At 38.2% G+C, this 24,044-nt stretch overlaps 1 non-coding gene across 1 annotated transcript; it reads right to left on the minus strand.

Moving 5' to 3' along the window:
* Positions 1 to 12,597: 12,597 nt before the first annotated feature.
* On the minus strand, positions 12,598 to 12,669 carry TRNAD-GUC (transfer RNA aspartic acid (anticodon GUC)). Its single transcript has one exon. It is a non-coding gene; the product is annotated as a tRNA-Asp (tRNA).
* Between the last annotated feature and the right edge of the window lie 11,375 nt (positions 12,670 to 24,044).

Consider the following 24,044-nt stretch of genomic DNA (forward strand, 5'->3'; position numbering starts at 1 on the left):
AAGAGCACAACACTTAAGGTACTACAATCTGGTTTCTATTTGCCTAATGTGTTTAAAGATGCTTTTTGGTTTTGTAGTTGTTGAGCGCCAAATATTGCATATTTGAGCCCCTTAATTTATGTTTGTTAAGCCTTTAGCTTTATTATTTATGATGTTTTGGTTAGTTTTGGTGTCTTAGTGTTTTGTAGATTATTGAGAGAAAATTGAGGTCTTAATATGAAAAGTGCAAAGAAACAGGAAGAAAGTGGAATTCTGGAACTGCGATTGAGCGCATGAAGGGCGTGATCGAGCGCACTCCCACACACCCAAGCAAGTAGCGCCTTACGCTGTGCCACAGACAAGCTAACACATGCTCGAGTGTGATCGAACGCACTCGTTCGACCTGGCAAATGCTGAAACCCTAATTAACTGTATAAATATCACAATTTTATTTTGGAAATGCACTGAGGGGGCGCCATTCAATCCTAAACTTCAAGTTTTGTCGTTTTTAAACTTTGAAATGATTTCCCTTTATAAGTTTCTTGTTTCCATTAATTCAATGAGTATTTTTATGCTTTTTGTAGTCATAAATGGCTAGATTCATCAACTAAGGTTGAGGATGAAGTCTCACCATTGATTTGTTTGCATATTTTTATGTTTAGTTCGTACAATTCCGTCGTTTAATGTAATGTATGTTCGTTTCAATTCAATTATGTGACAACATTGTGATTGATTGTTGTTTATAAATCATTAAAATGTTGGATATTCATTGTGTTTCATCCAATGGATACATTGCATCTTTTGGTTTACTTTGCATATCCATTGTCTTTTGTGCAAAGCATGGATACATTGCATCTTTTGAACTAAACAAGATATGTTTTGTGATTTGTAATAGAGATGGATTCATTGAATAATTCAATAGGATTTTATAAAAACAATAGAACATGCTCTAGGTCTAATCGCTTGTCGAATGTATAAACTAAAGATGAAAATGTGTGCTTTGATTTGGTGAGGTAAATTCTGAAACCTTAGTTGTTTATCATTTGATTGTTGTCATTTTGTTTAATTTATGTTTGTTTATTTATTTATTCAAAAATCCCAAAATTTGGAACTAGGTTAAAATAAGATTAGTCTAGATAAGAATTGATTTTTGCAACGCAATTCCTTGTGGATCGACCTCGCATTTGCGCACGTAGTTCTGCACACGACTCGTGCACGTGCGAGTAATTATAATTTGCACCTCAAGTTTTTGGCACCATTGCTGGGGATTTGTCTATTTGTGAAAATTGATTTTTGTTTGAATTAATTTTATTTTTCTACTAGTTTAGGTAGATTTTTGTTTTCTTTTCTTTTTGCAATTTTATTTGATTTGTTTTTGTTTCTGAGATTTTATTTAACCATAAAAAAAAAAAAGTTGGTTGTTTTTGTGTTTATGTTGCAGTGTTGACAAAACCAATCCCTACCAGTGCGATTGTTCGCATCGCACCTATGCTCAAGCGCACTCGAGCACACGGGCAGCAAGCGATCGCACCTACGCTCGACCCATCCCGCGCCTGCACTCAAGCGCATTGCACACTCGCGCTCGATCGCACTTCACCTGCGCTCGAGCGCACTTCCAGAGATCAGCCTCAACAGACCAGAAGCAGCTAAGTAAAAAATTTTACAATTTGTTTTGTTCCTTTTTTGTTGGCATTTTGGTTTCTGTTTTGTTTTCATTCTTTGTTTTGTACTTCTTATTTTTGTGTGAATATTTGATTTTTGTTAGTTAGTTTATTTTAGAAGTTTTTGTTTGGTGTATGCTTGGTCGGAGATCCTTGAACCTAGAGTTGATACCCCTAGATCCCGATCTTAATAGAACCCTTAGGAGAAATTGGAGAGTATTTGTTGAAAGAGAGACTTTTGAGATGAGATATAACATACCCCAAAACGTGGACCAGCCTAGGGTTCAGAATGAGGCTGCGAGAGCTGAGAATGTGGAGCAAGCTAGAGCTTGGAATGTGGACTACACTATATCCCTTAGGGATTTGTTTGCACCTGTTGAGATAAACGCCCCTTCATGCATAGTATTGCCACCAACCAATGCTACCCATTTTGATCTTAAACCTCACATCATCCAAGTCTTACCTTCATTCCATGGTCTGAACTCTGAAAATCCATATAGTCATGTGATGAAATTTCGTGACACATGTGCCATTTTCAAATTCCAAAACTTCTCGGAAGAATTTGTCCATCTGAGACTGTTTCCTTTCTCCCTTCACGATAGAGCCAAGGCATGGTTGGATTGTAACATGCCCGAATCCATCACATCGTGGGAAATCCTGTTGAACAAGTTTTACAATAAATTTTTCCCGATGTCCAGAGTCAATGAGTGCCGAAAGGAAATTAGTTCCTTTACTTAAGGGGAGGATGAGAAATTTTCAGAGAGTTGGGAGAGATTCAAGGAGTTACAAATCAAGTGCCCTCCACATGGATATGAGAAATGGAGGCTCGTTTAGTTTTTCTACCAAGGATTGACTCAATCCAACTGTAGCATGATCGAGTCTATGAATGGGGGAGCATTCTTGAGTTTGACAAGGGATGAAGCGTACAAAGCTTTGGATAACTTGTCCGACACTTCACAACAGTGGGCTTTTCCAAGTTTTGGGAATAACTCCGTTTGAGCTCCCAAGAAAGGAGGCATCTATGAGGTTAAGGGAGACACAGAATTGAGGATAATGATAGATGCTTGTTAAGTGCTAAAATATTCATATTTTCAGCCCTTAGCTTACATGTTTTAATCCTTTAGTTTTAGTTAATTAGGCCATTTTAATTCCTTTTTGTGTTTTCTATACTTTTGCAGGCTTTTGGAAGAAAACGAAGTAAATCTGAAAGATTTGGGCTCAAAGAGAGAAGATGGTAAAAATGGGAGTCCCTGACACTGCGATCGATCACAGGTTCCCTGCGATCAAGCGCAGTACCAGAGATGACAAAACATGAAGCAGGCCACGAGCACTCGAGTGCACAACAAAAGAGGCTCGATCCCAGACCTGCGATTGAGCTCACACGGGTTGCGATCGATTGCACCCGTGTGCAGGAGACACATCAAAGCTGCGGCCAGAATGCTAATATTTCCATATTAGGGTTTTCCAACTCCCAATTGTAATAGGTTTTGAAACCCAATGAAATTCCTAGGTTTACTAGTTTGTCAAGGACTTCTAAAGCCTATAAATAGACCCTTAAGCCTCTAGAATAGGTATGCTTTGTAAGGAGAAGAATTGGAGCTCTTCAAGTTCAAGTCTCAGGTTTATTCTTTTCCTTTCTTTTCTTTTATCTTATGAAGATGCTTAACATCAACTCTATGTGTAGCTAATTTATTTAGTGGGGCTAGATTGAAGCCCTAGTTATGTTTTGTTAATATTCAATAGTGGCGCCTTTGTGATGATCTTGTTATGATGTCTAACTTGATTAATACCTAGTTTCAAGAATTCCTCATATGTGTGTGCTTGATCAACATGTGCATGTGGTATGGACTAGTTAGTTAAATCAATTTGGATGACCGAGTCCTGGGTTTAACATAAGTAATAAAAGATATCCACACCGAATTCTTGGGTTAATCAACATGGGGAACCGGAAGTAGACACCCATGCCCTAGGCCTCATGTGTTTGTCGATTTCCATAGATTTATGATTTCTTAAAGAACAACTTAGTAGACACCCATGCTAAATCCTTTAAGAAAGAAAAGAATTAGAGTAGACACTCATGCCTAATTCGTTGCTTAGGAAAATCAATAGCTTAAGGAGTAGATACCAATGCCCTTAGGTTGACAAACATTAGATATTTATAACATGATTAAAACATTGGCATATATATTGATATATTAGCTAAATATAATTAGTGGTGGATATCAAAGCCCTACCTTTTTATCATTATCAATTGTTTTATTTCACTTTGGGAATTAATTTTAGACAAGATTCAGTAGTCCTCATGGGAATGGCCCCGTATTTGCACACTATACTACTATGTTGACCTCGTGCACTTGCGGGTAAAACATCCAGTTATTTGCCTATTAATTTAGGTGGGTAATTGAGGAACAACATGTTTTTGGCGGTGTTGCCGGGGACTGTGGCGAATTTTGTTTAAAAATTATTTTCCTTTAGTTGTATGATTTTAATTTTCAATTTTCAATTTTGTTTTTGTCAAAAAGATTTTCTATTGATTGTTGAATTTTTTTGTTTTCTGTTTCAGGTTGAGGACTAGCATTCTGTGATTGCGATCGAACGTCAGCCAAGTGCGATCGAACGCACCAACCTGCGATCGAGTGCAGTTCCAAGGAGCATCTGGACCAGCAGCACTGAAGCTGCCTGACTGAAAAAGCAATTCAATTGATGCAAGGTTGTCGATCTCAAGGCTCACCATCATTCCACTCGATCTTGAAATTGAGCAGACAATTCGACAATGACCTAAAGACAAAGAAGAAGAGGAAGCAATTGAGATGGAAGATTTGCAAGAGAATCCAATTGGGCCAAGACCATTAGAGGCAAATCCACCATTGGTGCAAAGACCGATGAAGCAGGCATTCATTCTAGCAAACCTCCAGCAACCCTCATGCATAGCATATCAATCGGAGGTGGAAGGTAGCTATTATATTTCTCCTCAAATCCTTAATGCATTGACTCACTTCAGAGGCACAGCTACTGAGGATCCCAACTTGCATCTTAAAGAATTCTTTGATTTATGCAAGTTGCGGCATGTCCAAGGCCTAACTTTGGAGAGACTCAGGTTAGTCCTCTTTCCTTTCTCTTTAAAAGATAATGCTAAACTGTGGTATAATTCTTTGCCTGCAGATTCTATCCATACTTGGGAAGAATTAGCCACCAAGTTTCTGAAGAAGTTTTTCCCAGCTCAGAAGACAAGACAACTTAAAAGGGAACTTCAAATGTTCCAACAACGAGATGGAGATCTGTTCTTCGAGGCATGGGATCACTTCGATTCATTGCTTCTAAAGTGCCCACATCACAACATCCCCCAAGATGATCAAGTACAAATTTTCTATAAAGGTTTAGATGATACTAACAAGGGTATGGTGGATACAGCTTGTGGAGGTATGCTGATGGAAAAGAGCAGTGAGGAAGCCATAAGGATCTTTGAGATGTTGAGTGAACACACCCAACAATTCCCATCCAGAAGGAGGCAAGGTGTAAGGAGCAAAGGCAGGAATGAAGAAAACAGCGGAGTGCAAAATCAGATGGTTGCCATGCAGAAGGCATTCCTTATGCTTGTCAACGCCATGACTACTCAGAACATCTCTCCCAATTAGCCAGACACCCAATTCCAAGTGTGTGCCATATGTTCTCAAGTAGGTCATACTACTGAAACTTGCCCTTTATATTCATCTGCAGATCAGGAGCAAGCACACTATGTGGGACAAAACAATTACCCCCACAAGAACAATCCATACTCCAACACTTACAATCCAGGATGGCAAAACCACCCTGATTTCTCATGGAGTAACAATCAAGGACAACAAAAGGATCCCCAACAAGCAAGCCAGCCAACTCAAGAGTCAAAATTAAACCAACTAGAGAATATGATACACACCCTGGTGACTTCTCAACAGCAGTTCATGACCTCACAACAGCAATTCATGGCTGATCAAAAACAATTCAATACAAAGACTGATCAAGCCATTCAAAGACTGGAAGTGCAAATGGGTCAGATGGCAAAGGAGCTGAGTGAAAGAAAGCAGGAAGAATTTCTAGCTCAAACAATACCCAATCCAGAGGCTCACCCACAGATGAAAGCAGTCATAGTTCTAAAAAATGGCAAAGTCATTGAGCCACCTCAATCATCTCCAGATGAAGCTTCAACTTCCAAGGTAAGTAAAATAGAGAAGGTAAATGCACCCCCTTTCCCCCAAAGATTAGTCAAACCAAAGGAAGAAAAGTAACTCATGGATATCTTTGAGACCTTGAGGAAAGTAGAAATCAACATTCCTTTATTAGATGCAATTAAACAGATTCCTTCATATGCAAAATTTTTAAAGGATTATTGCACTAACAAAAGGAGGTTTCAGGAGTATGAGACAGTGGCCTTAACAGAAGAGGTAAGTGCAGTCTTGTTAAGAAAATTACCACCAAAGCTAACAGACCCAGGCAGTTTTACCATTCCTTGCAGGATAGGAGACCATTCTTTTGAAAAGGCACTGCTGGATCTAGGAGCAGGGGTTAATTTGTTACCTTACACTGTATATGAAAAGCTGGGTTTGGGGGAGCTTCAACCCACCTCAATCACCTTGCAATTGGCAGACAGAAGCATCAAAAGACCAAGAGGTATACTTGAGGATGTTTTGGTAAAGGTAGGTACATTCATTGTACCTGCTGATTTCATTGTATTGGATATAGAAGAATCTCCTATGCCATCACCTTACCTATTATCTTAGGAAGACCCTTTTATGAGAACAGCTAACACTACAATAGGTGTGAAAAAGGGTATTGTGAGCATGAAGGTAAATGGTGAGACAATAGAATTCAAAATATTCGATGCATTGAAATTACCTCAAGAAGATTTAGAATGTTTTGATGTTTATATGATCCAAGATATTAGTAAGACAATTTTCCAGGACCAACATAAAGATATATTGGAGGCCACCCTCACCCATAGTTTCACAAGGCAGGACATTGAGCCAGAACCTGAAGATGTTACTAATGACATCATTGAAATAGTGCATCACCTTGAGGCTTCTCCAAACACTCAAATAAGTATACTCCTCCCTTTGAGATTCATGAGCCTACTAATACTTCTCTTGTTCCTTCTATTGTCCAGGCACCCAAGCTGGAATTGAAGCAATTGCCAAAGCACCTAAAATATGCATACTTAGGAGAAAACGAGACACTACTAGTCATCATTGCTGCAAATCTGAGTTGTAGGGAAGAAGAAAAGCTGTTGAGAATTCTTAGAGAACATAAAACCGCTTTGGGGTAGACCATTGCTGATATCAAAGGAATAAGTCCATCTAAGTGCATGCATCAGATCTTCCTTGAAGACGAAGCAAAGCCAACCAAAGATTCACAGAGAAGACTCAATCCTCACTTGAAGGAGGTAGTTAAGGTAGAGGTCTTAAAACTGCTAGATATGGGCATCATCTATCCCATCTCAGATAGTAAATGGGTCAGTCCAGTCCAAGTAGTGCCCAAAAAGAGTGGGATCACAGTGGTAAAAAATGAAGATGATGAGCTGATACCCACAAGAGTAACCATTGGGTGGAGGGTATGCATCGATTACAGAAGAATGAACAAGGTAACCAGAAAAGACCATTTTCCATTACCCTTCATTGATCAAATGCTAGAGAGGTTAGCTGGCCATAGCCACTATTGTTTCTTGGATGGGTACAGTGGCTATAATCAGATTGCAATAGCACCAGAAGATCAGGAGAAGACCACCTTCACATGTCCTTTTGGCACATTCGCCTACAGAAAGATGCCATTTGGCTTATGCAATGCCCCAGCCACATTCCAGAGATGCATGATGAGCATTTTTTAGACATGGTGGAGAAAACCATTGAGGTATTTATGGATGATTTTAGTGTTTTTGGGTCTAGTTTTGATGAATTCCTCCACCATTTGAAGAATGTTCTCAAGAGGTGTGAAGAATGCAACCTAGTGCTCAATTGGGAAAAATGCTATTTCATGGTTCAACAAGGCATGGTATTGGGTCATGCTATTTCAAGCAAGGGCATTGAGGTGGATAAGGCCAAGATAAATATCATCTCCAAACTTCTCCCACCTCTGACAGTAAAGGGGGTGAGGAGTTTTCTTGGACATGCTGGATTCTATAGAAGGTTCATCAAGGATATCTCCAAGATCTCTAGACCCCTCTGTGCATTGCTAGGGAATGAGGCCAAGTTTGAATGGACTAAAGAATGCATGATTGCTTTCAACACACTGAAAAAGCTGCTCACATCTGCACCAATCATCCGGGAACCTGATTGGAGTCTACCCTTTGAGCTTATGTGTGATGCCAATGACTTTGCCGTAGGAGCTGTCTTGGGTCAATGAATCAAGAACGTACCTCATGCCATTTATTATGCTTCTAGAACATTGAATGATGCCCAGCTAAATTATTCTACCACTGAGAAAGAATTATTAGCTGTCATATTTGCTTTGGAGAAGTTTAGGTCGTACCTAATTGGTTCTAAGGTTATTGTATTCACTAATCATGCTGCGTTGAGATATTTGTTTGCCAAGAAAGATGCCAAACCTAGATTGATCAGATGGGCATTATTACTACAAGAGTTTGACCTTGAGATTAGAGACAAGAAGGGCAGTGAAAATGTGGTGGCGGATCACTTATCCAGATTACTCCACGAGGAGGAAGGAGATGAGCTCACAATGAATGAAAATTTTCCAGATGAGCAGTTGTGTGCAGTTGATATCCAACTCCCATGGTATGCAGATATAGTGAATTATTTCATTGCCAAGGTGTTTCCTCCAGGTATGTCTAGCCAAGAAAGGAAGAGGTTAATATCCATATCTAGACAATACCATTGGGATGACCCCTATTTGTTCAAATTCTGCCCTGATCAAATCATTAGAAGGTGTGTCCCAGACGAAGAGCACTTGAGTATTTTGCAGCACTGTCATTAGTTTGCTTGTGGTGGACACTTTGGGGCCAAGAAAACAGCACTTAAGGTAATACAATCTGGTTTTTATTGGCCTAATGTGTTTAAAGATGCTTTCTTGTTTCCCAGCTCTTGTGATAGATGCCAAAGGACAGGTAACATCTCATCCAGAAACCAAATGCCACAGCAAAATATTCAAGTTGTAGAGCTCTTCGATGTTTGGGGTATTGACTTCATGGGACCATTTCCTAACTCATTCGATTATCTATATTTTCTTCTGGGTGTGGATTATGTGTCTAAACAGGTCGAGGCTGTCCCCTCAAGGACTAATGATCATAAAGTGGTTGTGAAGTTTTTGTAGGAAAACGTCTTTGCTAGATTCGGGACACTTAGGGCAATCACTAGTGATGAAGGGAGCCCCATCAACAACTATGCCTTTGCCTCTGTGATAAAGAAGTATGGCATCACTCATAAGGTTGGCACTCCATACCATCCTCAAACCAGTGGCCAAGTTGAGATCAGCAACAGAGAGATCAAAGGTATCCTAGAAAAGACAGTGAACCCCAATAGGAAGGATTGGTCACTACGCTTGAATGATGCACTATGGGCTTATAGGACTGCTTACAAGACACCTATCGGTATATCTCCATATCGTTTGGTTTTTGGGAAGGCATGTCATTTACCAGTGGAATTGGAACACAAAGCGTACTGGGCAATCAAGAAGTTTAACTTCGATGTGAAGCAAGCTGGTGACAAAAGGAAGCTCCAACTAAATGAATTGGAGGAACTGAGGCATGATGCATATGAGAATGCCAAGCTCTACAAAGATAGAACCAAAGCATACCATGACAAGCAACTGGTCAGGAAGGAGTTTCAAGTAGGACAAAAGGTTTTGATCTATAACTCAAGATTGAAACTCTTCCCTGGAAAACTTAAGTCAAGATGGTCTGGGCCTTGCATTGTTACACAAGTATTCCCTCATGGAGCTTTGGAGGTCCACAACCCCTAGACCGACCAATCATTCAAAGTCAATGGACACAGAGTCAAGCCATACATTGAAACAAACTTTGCACCAAGAGATCAAGATTTGGCATCACAAGATTTGGCACTTCAGTCTGTCCAATATATAGCACCATGATAAGTGCTAAAATATTCATATTTTCAGCCCTTAACTTGCATGTTTTAATCCTTTGGTTTTAGTTAATTAGGCCATTTTAATTCCTTTTTGTGTTTTTTCATGTTTTTATAGGCTTTTGGAAGAAAATGAAGTAAAACTGGGTGATTTGGGCATAAAGAGAGAAGATGGGAAAAGTTGAAACTCCCTGATACTGCGATCAATTGCAGGGTACCTGCGATTGAGCGCAATACCAGAGAAGACACTGCACGAGCCAGGCCAAGAGCAATCGAGCGCATGCCAGAAGAAGGATTGATCGCAGACCTGCGATCGAGCGCACTCGTGCGCAGGAGACAAACCAAGGTGGCGGTTAAGATGTCCCTATTTCCATATTAGGGTTTTCCAACTCCCAATTGTAATAGGATTGAAACCCTACGAAATCCATAGGGTTTACTACTTTTCCAAGGACTTCTAAAGCCTATAAATAGACTCTTAAGCCTTTAGAATAGAGGACGGTTTGCAAAGAGAGAATAGGAGCTCGTCAAGTTCAAGTCTCGGGTTTATTCTTTTCCTTTCTTTTATTTTATTTTATGAAGATGTTTATCATCAACTTTATGTGTAGCTAATTTAATTAGTAGGCCTTGATTGAAGCCCTAGTTATGTTTTGTTAATATTTCAATATTGGCGCCTTTGTGATAATCTTGTTCTGCTATTTAACTTGATTAATATCTGCTTGCATGAATTCCTCATATGTGTGTGCCTGATCAACTTATGCATGTGGTATGGACTAGTTAATTAAATCAACTTGGATGGCCGAGTCCGGGGTTTAACATAAGTAACAAAAGAAATCCATGCCGGGTTCTTGGGTTAATCAACATGGGGAACCGGGAGTATATGCCATGCGCTAGGCCTTGTGTGTTTGTCGATTTCCGTAGAATATATGCTTTCCTAAGGAACAACTTAGTATAAATCTTGCTAAATCCCTTAGGAATGAAAAGAGTTAGAGTAGATGCCATGCCTAACTTGTTGCTTAGGGAAATCTATAGCTTTAGGAGTATACGCCATGCCCTAAGGTTGACAAACATTAGATATGCATAACCTGATCAAAGCATTGGCATATTGTTATATTAGCTAAATATAATTAGTGGTGGATATCAAAGCCCTACCCTTTATTATCATCACTTCAAAAATCAATCTTTGTTTTGCTTTTGCTTAAGGAATCTATTTTTAAACATAAATTCAGCAATCCTCGTAGGAATGATCCTGTACTTGCACCATATACTACTATGTTGACCTTGTGCACTTGCAGGTAAAACGTACAATTATTTACCTATTAATTTAGGTAGATAATTTGCACATCACACCACATTCTGAAGCATCTACTTCTGGACAGCACTGAGCGGGGACCACTGTCTAGCTGAAGACGTGATAAGTGCTAAAATATTAATATTTTCAGCCCTTAACTTGCATGTTTTAATCCTTTAGTTTTGGTTAATTAGGTCATTTTACTTCCTTTTTGTATTTTCTTTGTTTTTTTTAGGCTTTTGGAAGAAAAGAAAGCGTTTCTGGAAGAATTACAAGCTTAAAGGGAAAATTGGGAAAACCTAGAAGATATGGTTAAGCTTAACCCATCATGGTTAAGTTTAATCAAATAAAGGAAAGGATCAATTCGGAATTTCTCACATTGAAGTCAAATCGGATTGGATGCAAAATTGGATTCTGAACACGTCTTGGTATTTTGACCATAACTTTCAGCTCAGATATCTGATTGAGGTTATTCAAGTGGCATTGGAAAGCTAACTCAAATGCTACAAATCATTGTGAAATAGCATTTCCCTAATTTGGAGCGTTACAAGGCCAAAATCGCGCCACAAGTTAAGACCGCAATCTTGGGCGAATCCTAATCCGATTTGGACTTAGGTTTTCTTATCCTAATTGGACTTGGACTTAAAACTCCAAATTTCCTAGGATTACTAGGGCTTCTAGGACTCTCCTAATCCCTATAAATAGACCTCTAAGGCTCACAATTTAAATAATCCTTAAAATCCTTGGAAGAGGCACAACTTTGGGGAGAGGAATTGGAGGCTACCTTTCGGTTCTTTCTTTCCTTTATCTTTTTAGTTTTATTTCATTATGTGTAACTAACTCTTAAGGAGGGCTAGATTGAAGCCCTAATTATGTTTATTTAATATTTCAATATTGGCGCCTTTGTGATGATCATGTTGTGATATTTAACTTGATTAATTTCTGTTTTCATGAATTCCTCATATGTATGTGATTGGCCATTATATGCATGTGGTATAGACTAGTTAGTTAAATCAATTTGGATGACCGAGTCCTAGGTTTAACATAAGTAAAAAAAAGTAATCCACACCGCGATTCTTAGGTTAATCAACATGAGGAACTGGGAGTAGACACCCATGCCCTAGGCCTCGTGTGTTTGTCGATTTCCACAAATTTATGCTTTCTTAAAGAACAACTTAGTAGACACCCATACTAAATCCTTTAAGAAAGAAAAGAATTAGAGTAGACACCCATGCCTAATTCCCTGCTTAGGAAAATCAATAGCTTAAGGAGTAGACACCCATACCCTTAGGTTGGCAAACATTAAATATTCATAACATGATTGGATCATTGGCATATTGTTATATTATCTAAGTATAATTAGCGGTGGATATCAAAGCCCTACCTTACCTTTACTTTATCTTTATATCTTTTTATTTTTCTTAATATCAAATCTGTGACAATTTGATATTTTAATTAATTCAAAATAAAATCACAATCCTCGTGGGATCGACCTCGTACTTGCTGCACTATACTATTGTTTTGATCTTGTGCACTTGCGAGTTAAAACGTACTAAATATTATCTATTAATTTAGGTAGTATTTAGCACAACAAGTTTTTTGACGCCGTTGCCAGGGATCGAACCTGGGTCACCCGCATGACAGGCGGGAATACTTACCACTATACTACAACGTCGAATATTGCACTTTCAAGCCTCTTAATTTGCATATGTTAATTCTTTAGCGTTGTTATTTGTTTGATTTTCTTTTGTTTTTTTCGGGTTATAAATAAAGATGCAATTAATTCCATTGATTTTGGGCTTAAAACCAAATTGGGAAGACCTAGAAGATATGGTTAAACTTAACCAATCATGGTTAAGTTTAATCAAATAAAGAAAATGATTAATTCGGAATTTCTCAAATTGGAGTCAAAATCTGATTGGATTCAAATTTGGATTCTGCATACATCTCGGTATTTTGGCCATAACTTTCACCTAAAATATTCAATTGAGGTAATTCAAGCGTCATTGGAAAGCTAACTCAAATTTCTACAAATCAATGTGAAATAGTATTTTCCTAATTCGGAGCGTCACAATGCCAAAATCGCCCCGCAAGATAGGAACGCAATTCTGGGCGAATCCTATTCCTATTTGGACTTAGGTTTTCTTTATCCTAATTGGACTTGGACTTAAATCTCTGAAAATTCTATGATTACTAGGGCTTCTAGGACTCTCCTAAACCCTATAAATAGGCCTCTAAGCATTGAGAAAAAGAGACACCGCTTCTTAGAGCTAGAAATCAGAAATTTGTCTTTGAAGCTTAGAAGATCATGAGCGGCTAAACCCCTTTGTGGGGTGTTGATGTAACCCCATCCAAGCACAATGGTTTGATTGTATTTAATTTCTAGATTTTCAATTTATGCATATTGATTGTATAACTATGAGGATTGCTACAATTGATTTTTGTTCTTCATATTTAATGCAATTGTTCTTAAATTCTAAAATCAATATTTGTGAAATTCTTCTCTTGTCTTAGAAAGTATTTTACTTTTATTGATCTCAAATCATTCTTGTTTTCTGTGATTATGAGGATGATGGTTATACAATGGGTTTAATTGACATATAATCAATAGGATTTGATAGGCCATGCCTAGGGAAGACGGATTGTACTACACCCTAGTTTAGTCTAATTTAGGTAGACAGTCCGTGTCAACCGAAGATGGGTTACACTTATTCATTGATTATATGTATCCTGTTAAAGAATTTGATAATTTATACCTAGGGAAGACTGGTCGTACCGCATCTTAGTGGTTAGGTGGATGATCCGTGCCAACCGAAGATAGATTATGCTTATTCTTTAATAAGGTAGTTTCTTGTTTATTTATAACATACATAGAAATTTCTGGGATTAATTATGATTAACCATTGTTGTGCGGATAGAGGTGAAGTCAATACCCTACACTCTCTCTTATTTTAAATCTCTTTTATTTTCATGCACTTTAGTTTTAAAGAAAATCAAATCAAATATCTTTTTAATTAAGTTAATTTTAATCTTTCGAATTTGATAACAAAACCCCTGCAGTCCTTGAGGTTCGACACCCTCAATATAGCCGTATCCTACAAAGATTCGTCCTATTGTGAGTGGTTATTTTTATAATTGATATTTTTGGGCTCAAAAATACCACATCAATGGTCACACCGGATGGGAAGGAGTTGAAAAAACTTAGCGCTCATGGGAAGCAACCCATAGTTTATCCTTTCATTTTGTTTAGTGTGTTTTAAATTCAATTTTTATTTATGTATTTTTAGTTTTGGTTCTTTTTACTTGTTTGTGTGTTTTCTTATTTTGCAAGGAGAAGTGTGCTTTACTTCAAGTTTGGGGGTGTGCTATGAGTCATGCTTTCCAAGATGATGTCGACCATCTTCCGGGTACACTCTTTCCTTTACTTAGACACATTGGGGACAATGTGTCATTTAAGTTTGGGGCTATGGGCACACATGTTCACACAAACTTTGTCCCAATTTCATGTTATTTGTTTTGTGTGTGTGCTTGTTTATTTGAAAAAAAAATTGCATGTTCATGTTGTTGTGCAAAAATCTACCTAAATTACTAGGTGAATATTTGCACGTTTTACCTACAAGTGCACAAGGTCAACATAGTAGTATATGGTGCAAGTACAGGATCATTCCCACGAGGATTGCTGAATTTCCGTTTAAAAATAATTTCCTTAAGTAAATTAGAGATTGAGTTGATAATAATAAAAAGAGTAGAGCTTTGATATCCACCACTAATTATATTCAATTAATATGACAATATGCCAATGCTTTGATCATGTTATGCATATCTAATGTTGGCCAACCTAAGGGCATGGGTGTATACTCCTTAAGCTATAGATTTCCCTAAGCAACGAGTTAGGCATGGGTGTATACTCTAACTCTTTTCTTTCCTAAAGGATTTAGCATGGTATATACTAAGTTGTTCTTTAGAAAAGCATATGTTCTATGGAAATCGACAAACACACGAGGCCTAGGGCATGGGTGTATACTCCCGGTTCCCCATGTTGATTAACCCAAGAATCGCGGTGTGGATTCTTTTGTTACTTAAGTTAAACCCAGGACTCGGTCATCCAAATTGATCTAACTAACTAGTCCATACCACATGCACATGTTGATCAGGCACACACATATGAGGAATTCATGCAAGCAGGTATTAATCAAGTTAAATAGCACAACAAGATCATCACAAGGCGCCAATATTGAAATATTAATTTAACATAATTAGGGCTTCAATCTAGCCCTACTAAGTAAATTAGCTACACATAAAGTTGATGTTAAACATCTTCATAAAATAAAGGAAAAGAAAAGAAAAGAATAAACCCGAGACTTGAACTTGAAGAGCGCCTCTTCTTCTCCTTTTTCACTCTCCTTATTCTAGAGGCTTAAGGGTCTATTTATAAGCTTTAGAAGTCCTAGACAAAGTAGTAAACCTAGGAAATTCGTAGGGTTTTGAGACCTATTACAAATTGGAATTGGAAAACCTTAATATGGAAATATTGTCAATCCAGCCGCCACTTGATAAGTTTCCTGCGCACGGGTGCGCTCGATCGCAGCCCGTGTGTGCGCGATCGCATGTCTGTGATCGTTCCTTCTTTTGGCATGCGCTTGATCACTCCTGGCCTATTTGCTGCTATGTCCCCTCGGGTATTGCGCTCGATCGTAGGTACCCTGCGATTGATCGCAGTACCAGGGAGCTCCAATTGTCTTCATTTCCTCTTTTGAGCTCAAATTACCTAGTTTTACTTTTTTTTCTTCCAAAGGCCTGTAAAAGTATAAAAAACACAAAAAGGAATTAAAATGTCCTAATTAAGTAAAACCAAAGAAATAAAACATGCAAATTAAGGGCTGCAAATATGAATATTTTAGCACTTATCACACCCCCAAACTTACATATTGCTAGTCCCATAGCAATACAAAACTAAAAACAAGAATGGAAAAACAGAAAACAAGAGATAAATCCATCTTTCGTGGGATGTACGATTGCATTTAGCGTATGCAACAAGCCTTTTCAACCATTAGGAATTCCCTAGTGGACGAGTGAAGTCTCGTGAGGGTTTTCCAGAAATGTTGCCCACAAACATCATGCAAGAGTTCATGTTATTCCAAAAGTTAAAGCATCACTTCAAGATTATGATTTTCATTCATCAGTAAGTTTAAAAAAATGAACCCCATCTTTACAATGACTTGTAATCTCAAAGTGCAATTACTTACAAAGGACATGCTAAAACATCACAAGTTCGAAAATTGTGTACAGTGAACTAGTACAAAATTATGAGGCTTCCTAATCTTTCCAATATGCAATGTCTCCTTATCTCAGAATTCACTGAAGTTCCTATTAGAATAACACCCAATGCTTTGAGGCAAGAGGTCCAATTACTCAGTGAAAAGCCATCAATGATCATTTATTTCATAATTTTTTTTAAAATTTTTTTTTTTATCACTACTATACATGCCATGTGCTAATGTGCTTATGTGATCAGATCAAACTTGTGATTTTTTAACTGTCCTCAACAACTAACAAAACTAACAAATTTACTCATCAGATCATGTGTTCAAAATTTTAAGCTCACTCATGAATTCAAGCCACAATTCTTTTAGATCAACTTAAAATTTTTAGAGCAAACATGAACATGCATAAACTTTCTCTCTCTTTTTTCTTTCTTTTCTTTTTTTTTTTTTTTTTAATTTTTTAATTTTTTTTATAAAGACAAACAAACACAAAACAAATAACATAAAATTGGGACAAGGTGTGTGTAAACAACATGTGTGCCCATACCCCCAAACTTAAATGACACATTATCCCCAATGTGTCTAAGTAAAGGAAAGAATGTACCCGGGAGATGGTCGACATAGGCTTGGAAAGCATGGCTCATAGCATACCCCCAAACTTGAATTGAAGCACTCTTAGTCCCTGCAAAATAATAAAACACACAAACAAGTAAAAAAGAACAAAACGAAAACGAAATAAAAATTGAACAAAACAAAATAAACAATAACTATGGAATGCTGCCAAGTGCACTCGATCGCCCATGTTGTGCGTTCGATCGCACTAATAAAGTGTGGTAGTCTCACATATGGAGACCTGCGCTCGATCGCATGTGTAGTGCGATCGATCGCAGTAACAGAATGGAAAAGAACGACATGCAGAGAGAGTTGAGGAGGAGCCCATGGACGTGGATGAGGCCACAACTGAGGAGGTAGAGGAGGAGGAGGAGACCGTCACCACTGGCATTTCACACTGTCAATTCCTTTGTGACGAGTTATCGTTCCTTCGGTTTGAGCTGGCTGATCAAAGAAGGGAAGCCCGGGAGGACAAGTTCTTGGCCGACCAAAGATTACGGACACAAGAAGAACTACTACGGTCCATTTTAGCACAATTGCCACTTGCTCCAGGGCATCTTCTTCTGGACAACATTAAGAGGAGGACAACAATCTAGCTGAAGACATTAAACTTAGTGCTCATGGGAGGCACCCCATATCATGTCTTTTTTATTTATTTGTTTGTTTTCCATTTTATTTCTATTTGTTTATATATATATATAAAATAAATAAAATAAATAAATAAAAATGATCATTGATAAGTTTTTCGCTAAGTAATTGTACCTCTTGCCTCATTAAGCAATGAGTTTTCACATCAAAAGGTAAAAATTTTGATTTGGTTAATGTCATGACTAGTTTGGTTTCGTAGCCATTTTTACTCGAGTTAGTAAGTCCTTAGGGGTGTCTTTACACCTAATGCCCTAAAACCATCTAGTTTGGGAGTTATTGACTTAACACTCGTTATATGGGTCAATTAGGAAGCTTAAGGGAACCAAAGTTATGCCATAGTTATTCATTTTGATAGAGATTTTAGTGAACTTTGAGATATTGAGACATTGCACATTGGGAATAATTGAAAACTTCATATTTATGTGCTAGTTCACTTTACACTATTTCGAACTTGTGATGCTTTAGCTCTTTTTTTGTAAGTGATTAGACTTTAAAATTCCAATTCATTGTGAAGATGGAGTTTATCTTTTTAAGCTTGCTAATGAATAAAAATCATGGTCTTAAGTGATACTTCAGTTTTTGATAACATGAACTTTGCATAATGTTTGTGGGTAACATTTCTGTTAAACCCTCACGAGACTTCACTTGTCCTATTAAGGATGCCTAAGGATTTAAAAGGTTTGTTGCATACTCTAAATACAATCGTACATCCCACGAAAGAAGGATTTATCTTTTGTTTCCTGTTTTTTATTTTGTTTTTAGTTTCGTATTACTAAGGGACTAGTAATATGTAAGTTTGGGGGTGTGATAAGTGCTAAAATATACATATTTTAGCCCCTTAATTTACATATGTTAATCTTTTAGTTTTGTTATTTTGTGTTGTTTTACTTCCGTTTTGTATTTTCTATCTTTTTATAGTTTTTGGAAGAAAATGAAGCACTTATGGAAAAGCTTCAAGTTAAAGGGAAATTTCAGGAAAAGCTGAGCATGGGATCGATCGCAGCACCACTAGGCTCAAACACATTACGCTCGAGCGCATCAGTGACAGGAGTGGGCACAGCATGCGCTCACGCGCACAAGAAGCTGGCTCGAGCGCATCAGCGCTCGAGCGCCCAACACCAAAAGATCGATCGCACACTACAATCAAGCGCAACAACATTGCGATCGAGCGCACACGTGCGCTGGAGAACAGTGTTGCGGCTGACCCTATTTTGGAAAGACCTTTAGGTTACAATTTGCGATTTCTAGGGGTCTAGGGTTCCTCTAATCCCTATAAATAGGCCTCTAAACGTAGGATTAAAAACACAAGCTTTAGGAGAAGAATTGGCGACTCTTCAAGAAGCGTTTTTCGGGTTTATTCTTTTCCTTTTTATTCTCTGATGAAGATGATTAGCATCAAAATTATGTGTAACAAAATACTTTAGTAGAGATAGATTGAAGCCCTAATCATGTCTCTTTAATATTTTAATATTGGCGCCTTTGCTACGTTCATATTGTGATGCTTAACTTGATTATTTCCTACTTTATTAAATTCATCATATGAATTTGCTTGCTCAACATATGCATGTGCTATGGATTTGTTATTTAAGTCAATTTGGATGACCGAATCTTGGGCTTAACAAAGTGACAAAAGTACCCCCTCACAAGTTCTTGGATAATCAACATGGAAAACCGGGAGTAGACACCCATGCCTTAGACTTCATGTATTTGTCAATTTCCATAGATTTATGCTTTCTTAAAGAACAACTTAGCAGACACCCATGCTAAATCCTTTGAGAAAGAAAAAAATTAGAGTAGACACCCATGCCTAATCCGTTGCTTAGGGAGATCAATAGCTTAAGGAGTATACATCCATGCCCTTAGGTTGACGAACATTAAGTAATCTTGATATGATTGGAACATTGACATATTGATTATATTATTTGAGTATGATTAGTGGTGGATATCAAAGCCCTACCCTTTTATCTCTATTAACTCAAACTCAATCTTTTATCTTGTTTGCGGAATTAATTTTAAACATAGTTTATAGCAATCCTCGCAGGAATGATCTCGTATTTGCACCCTATACTATTGTTTTGATCTTGTGCACTTGTGAGTAAAACGTACATTTATTCACCTATTAATTTAGGTGGATATTTGCACAACAATATTCCTCCCATCAGGGCAGGGAGGACCACCCTCTCGTCGAGGTCATCGACCGTGAGTTTCTCTTAGTTGAATGAGCAATGTAGCTTTTTAACGACTCATTGAACTCCTGCTTTACTGTTAGCAAATATGCCGCTGGCCTGCATCGCCAGCGATTTCCAATGAAATGGGAAAGAAAGTTCTTACCGAGTTTAGCGAAGGTTCCTATGGATCGCGGTTGCAGACTACTGAACCACTGTTTGGCCGCTCCTTTGAGGGTAAGGGGGAATGCTCGGCAAAGGATTCCGTCGAACAAGGCTTGCAACGCCATGTGAGCTTTGTACCTTTCAAGATGGTCCACCGAGTCCTTGCTTCCATTGTAGCGATCCATGTGTGGCAGTTTGAACTTGTCGCGTAGATCAGCCTCTGCTACCTTCTTGGTGAATGGCAGGTCCGTCTCCAGAAAATCGTCACCACCTCATGAGTGCCAAATATTGTATATTTGAGCCCCTTAACTTATGTTTGTTAAGCTCTTAGCTGTGTTAATTTCTGATGTTTTTGGTTAGTTTTGGTGTTTTAGTGATTTGCGGGTTGTTAAGAGAAAAATGCGGCTTTAAGGTGAAATTTGCAACTCATTCCATTAAGTCTGGGGCTTAAGACACTTCAGGAAGCATTGGCAGCAAATTTGGATCGAGTGATGATTCGCATCCGACGACTTCCACTAAAAAGGCCATATCTTGAGTTGTATAGCTCCCATTGAAGCGATCTTGGTGTCATTGGAAAGCTAACTCAAAGATATACAAATTCACATTTCACAAGGGTAGGCTAATTCTGACTGAAAGTGCGCTCGAGAGCACGTTTAGTGCGATCGAGTGCACTCGCGCCCAGCCCATAGGAGACATGTTGCACGAGTGCGATCGAGCGCACCTAAAGTGCGATCAAGCGCACTCGGCCGACCTGGCAGCACTGAAACCCTAAAATTAGCTTATAAATATCATTCTTTTCCATTGTAAACGTACGGAGATGCGCCGGGGGCGCCGTTCTTGGTCGTTTTTCGTGTTTTCTGGGTTTTTTTGTAGCTTGGAACTCGAATTCTTTTGTAAGTTTTTAATTTTAATGAAGTAATTTAGTTTTTTTATGATTTCTTTTGTCATGAGAGGCTAATTCTTCAACTAAGGTTGAAGATGAAGCCTCGCCATTGATTAGTTTTATATTTTTATGTTTTGTTCGTACAAATCCGTCGTTTAATGTAATATATGTTCGTTTCAATTCAATTCTGTGACAAAATTGTGATTGATTGTTGTTTATAAATCGTGAAAACGTTGGATATTCGTTGTGTTTCATCCAACGGATACATCGAATGATTTGATTGAGACTTATATCCATTGTGATTTATGGATACAGTGGATGATTTGATCTCAATTGGATATTCGTTGTGATTTGTAATAGAGATGGATTCATCGAATGATTCAGTTGGTTTATAAAAAAACAATAGAACATATATAGGGTTTAATTGTTTGTTGGATGCATGAATGAAAACATGAGAATGTATGCTTTGATTTGGTGAAGTGAATTCTAAAACCTTAGTCGTTTATCTTTTGATTATTTTTATCTTATTTAGTTTATGTTTGTTTATTTTCAAAATCAAAATCATTTGGAACTAGGTTAAGATATAATTGATTTAGATAGAAATTAAATTTCACAAACTCAATTCCCTGTGGATCGACCTCTCACTTGCACACACGCTATATTGCACACGACTCGTGCGCTTGCGAGTACAATTAAATTTGTACATCAAATTTTGGCGCCGTTGCTAGGGAGTTGTTTGTTTTTGTGAAAATGGATTTTTGTTTAAATTGATTTTATTTTTCTACTAGTTTAGGTAGGCTTTTGTTTCATTTTCTTTTTGCAATTTTTGTTTATTTTTATTTTTATCTGTTTCTGTTTTGGTTCATCTAACCATTAAAAAAAAGGAAAAAAAAAAAAAGATGTTGGTTTCTATTTTCATTTTTTTCTGTAGTTCTGCGGAATTTACTCCCTGCCAGTGTGCTCGATCGCACCCCACTCGTGCTCGAGTGCACTCGAGCACAAGGCAGCAGACGAAGCGCGCCTGTGCTCGATCCTTCCCAGCTGCGCTCAAACGTACAGCAAACATACGCTCGAGCGCAATTCGCTTACGCTCGAGCGAACACGCGCAACAGCAGCACACCTGCCAGACCAGCTCACACCTGCGCTCGATCGCTCCTCACTTGCGCTCGAGCGCACCTCCGCAGACTGCACCAAAACGAGCCAGCACCTTGAATTTTGCCAAACTTATGTTTGGTCCGTTTTGTGAGTTTTTGTTTTGAGTTTTTGTTTTTAATTTTTGGTATTTTTGTTTATTTTGTTTTCAAAAAACAAAAAAAATTTGGTTAATGTTTCATGTGGAAGTGTGTTTTATTTGAAGAGTGAGGATAAGCATGAATTTTCCTTTAGGTAATTTTAATGCTACCCTTAGTTGTAGGACACCCACTCCTACCAACTATCCTCTCCATTTTCACCCACATGGACCATGTTTATACTGCTCTAACCCTTATCATAGTTCAGGTAATTGTCCATCCTGGGGACAATTTTCCAATTTTTCACATGAGCAGATGAACACCAACTTCTCCAGTCCGGGGTCTGAATCAAATTTCAATTGCTACATCCCAGACTGGAACAACCATTCTAATTTATCGTGGCAAGCTAATGCTACGGGAAATTATGCTCCCCAATTTGATGAACTGCACCATCCTAAATATCCGCAGTTCGACAACCAATCCTCTACCCCTTCACCCTGCAATTATCCTCCACAAGATTTATCATTGGAAAACACCCTCAAAGCGTTCATACAGTCTAATGGCCAAACCTTGCAAGAGCTTAAAAATGCCACCATGGTCAATTCCCAAGCCATAAATGAAGTGAAGAATGCAGCCATGGCCAACACTCAAGCAATTGAAAAGTTGGAAGGACAGTTTGGTCATTTAGTTGCTGAACTCACCAGAATAGAAGAAGAAGAGCTTCAAAGTCAGTTGATGGCTGAAAGGCACTACATGATTGATGAGGATGATTCCAGCAATCCTTATCATGAGCATGTCCAAGCCACCATCCCAATTGGGAGAGAGAAAATTGTTGAGGAGATTGTTGATGAGCCAAGTCTGGAGGACCCATTGGGAAAGTGCTTTGCTCAATTTGGATGTGACTTAGACCTTGACAAGTTACTTGAGCAAGCTGATGCTTTATTGGGCTCCACTCCCAAGATGCGAACTGAGAATGGGGAAACCACTGAGATATCATTCCCTAACTCACCCTCATTAGCAGCTGAGCCTTTCATTGTGGGTGACCATGAGGAGAAAGAAAAAGAGGAGCAAGTTGAGCAAATTGATTCCCCGCCAACTCCAAGTCTGTCCAATGACAAGGAAGTGAGTACTGAAGCTCATTCCTTTGTCACAATCCCTCTTGAGACACTTCATGAACCCCAAGCTCCACTTATTCAATGTCTCAAAGAGCCATTTTATGTCAAGACTCTCAAGGATCTTTTCAAACAAGCGAGCAGACCTAGGAACCATCGCCCCAAAAAGATCCTTTGGAGCAAGCAAGTTGGCTACATAAGATGGCGAAACATCCTTCCAGAGGGATATCAAATTCTTAAGAAGAAAGGGTGGAATGGATTGGTCGGACATCCAAATGATTGGGGAAAGCACTGTAAAATTTCTTCCCCATTTTAATTTCTGCACATTTTCTTTCTTTCTTATTTTTATTTTATTCTGTTTCATTTTCTTTTTGTTTCTATCAGCAATTAATCTTTTGACATTTGTTTCTATAAGAAAATATTGCTGTTAGATTTTGACAAGTGTTTTGGTGTTCAAGTTTGGGGGACGCCCTGGCCTTTGCACACTCGAGTTTCCTCATCCCACTGTATTGTATCTCTTGCCACATTGGGGACAATGTGTCATTTAAGTTTGGGGGTGTGGAAAAACACATTGTCTTTTTGTTTGTTTTTATCTGTTTGTTTTGTCAAAAAAAATAAAATAAAATTGTGCTATGTTGTTGATTGGGCATGAGTTACATCATAACTGTGGTTTGCATGTCATTAGAAATCTGAGTCCTTTGACTCATTTGGTGGATTAGAGAGACTTCACATGTCTGAGTTGATTATCACAAGCACACTAGCATAAAGTCTATGAGGTATGAGATTTGGATTGATTAGGGTGTGCCTTGCGATTTGTAGGATGAAATGTTGATGAAACCTTGGCTTGAGGATAGATTAAAAAAAAAAAAAAAAGTGTCATCATCAGTTTGAGCTTTTCATTGAGTAACCGGACCTCATGCCTCACTAAGCATTGAGTGTTCGCGTAAAAAGATGAGAAATTCAACTTGGTTG

Source organism: Corylus avellana, chromosome ca10 (genome assembly GCF_901000735.1).
Source record: "Corylus avellana chromosome ca10, CavTom2PMs-1.0".
Classification (NCBI taxonomy): domain Eukaryota; kingdom Viridiplantae; phylum Streptophyta; class Magnoliopsida; order Fagales; family Betulaceae; genus Corylus; species Corylus avellana.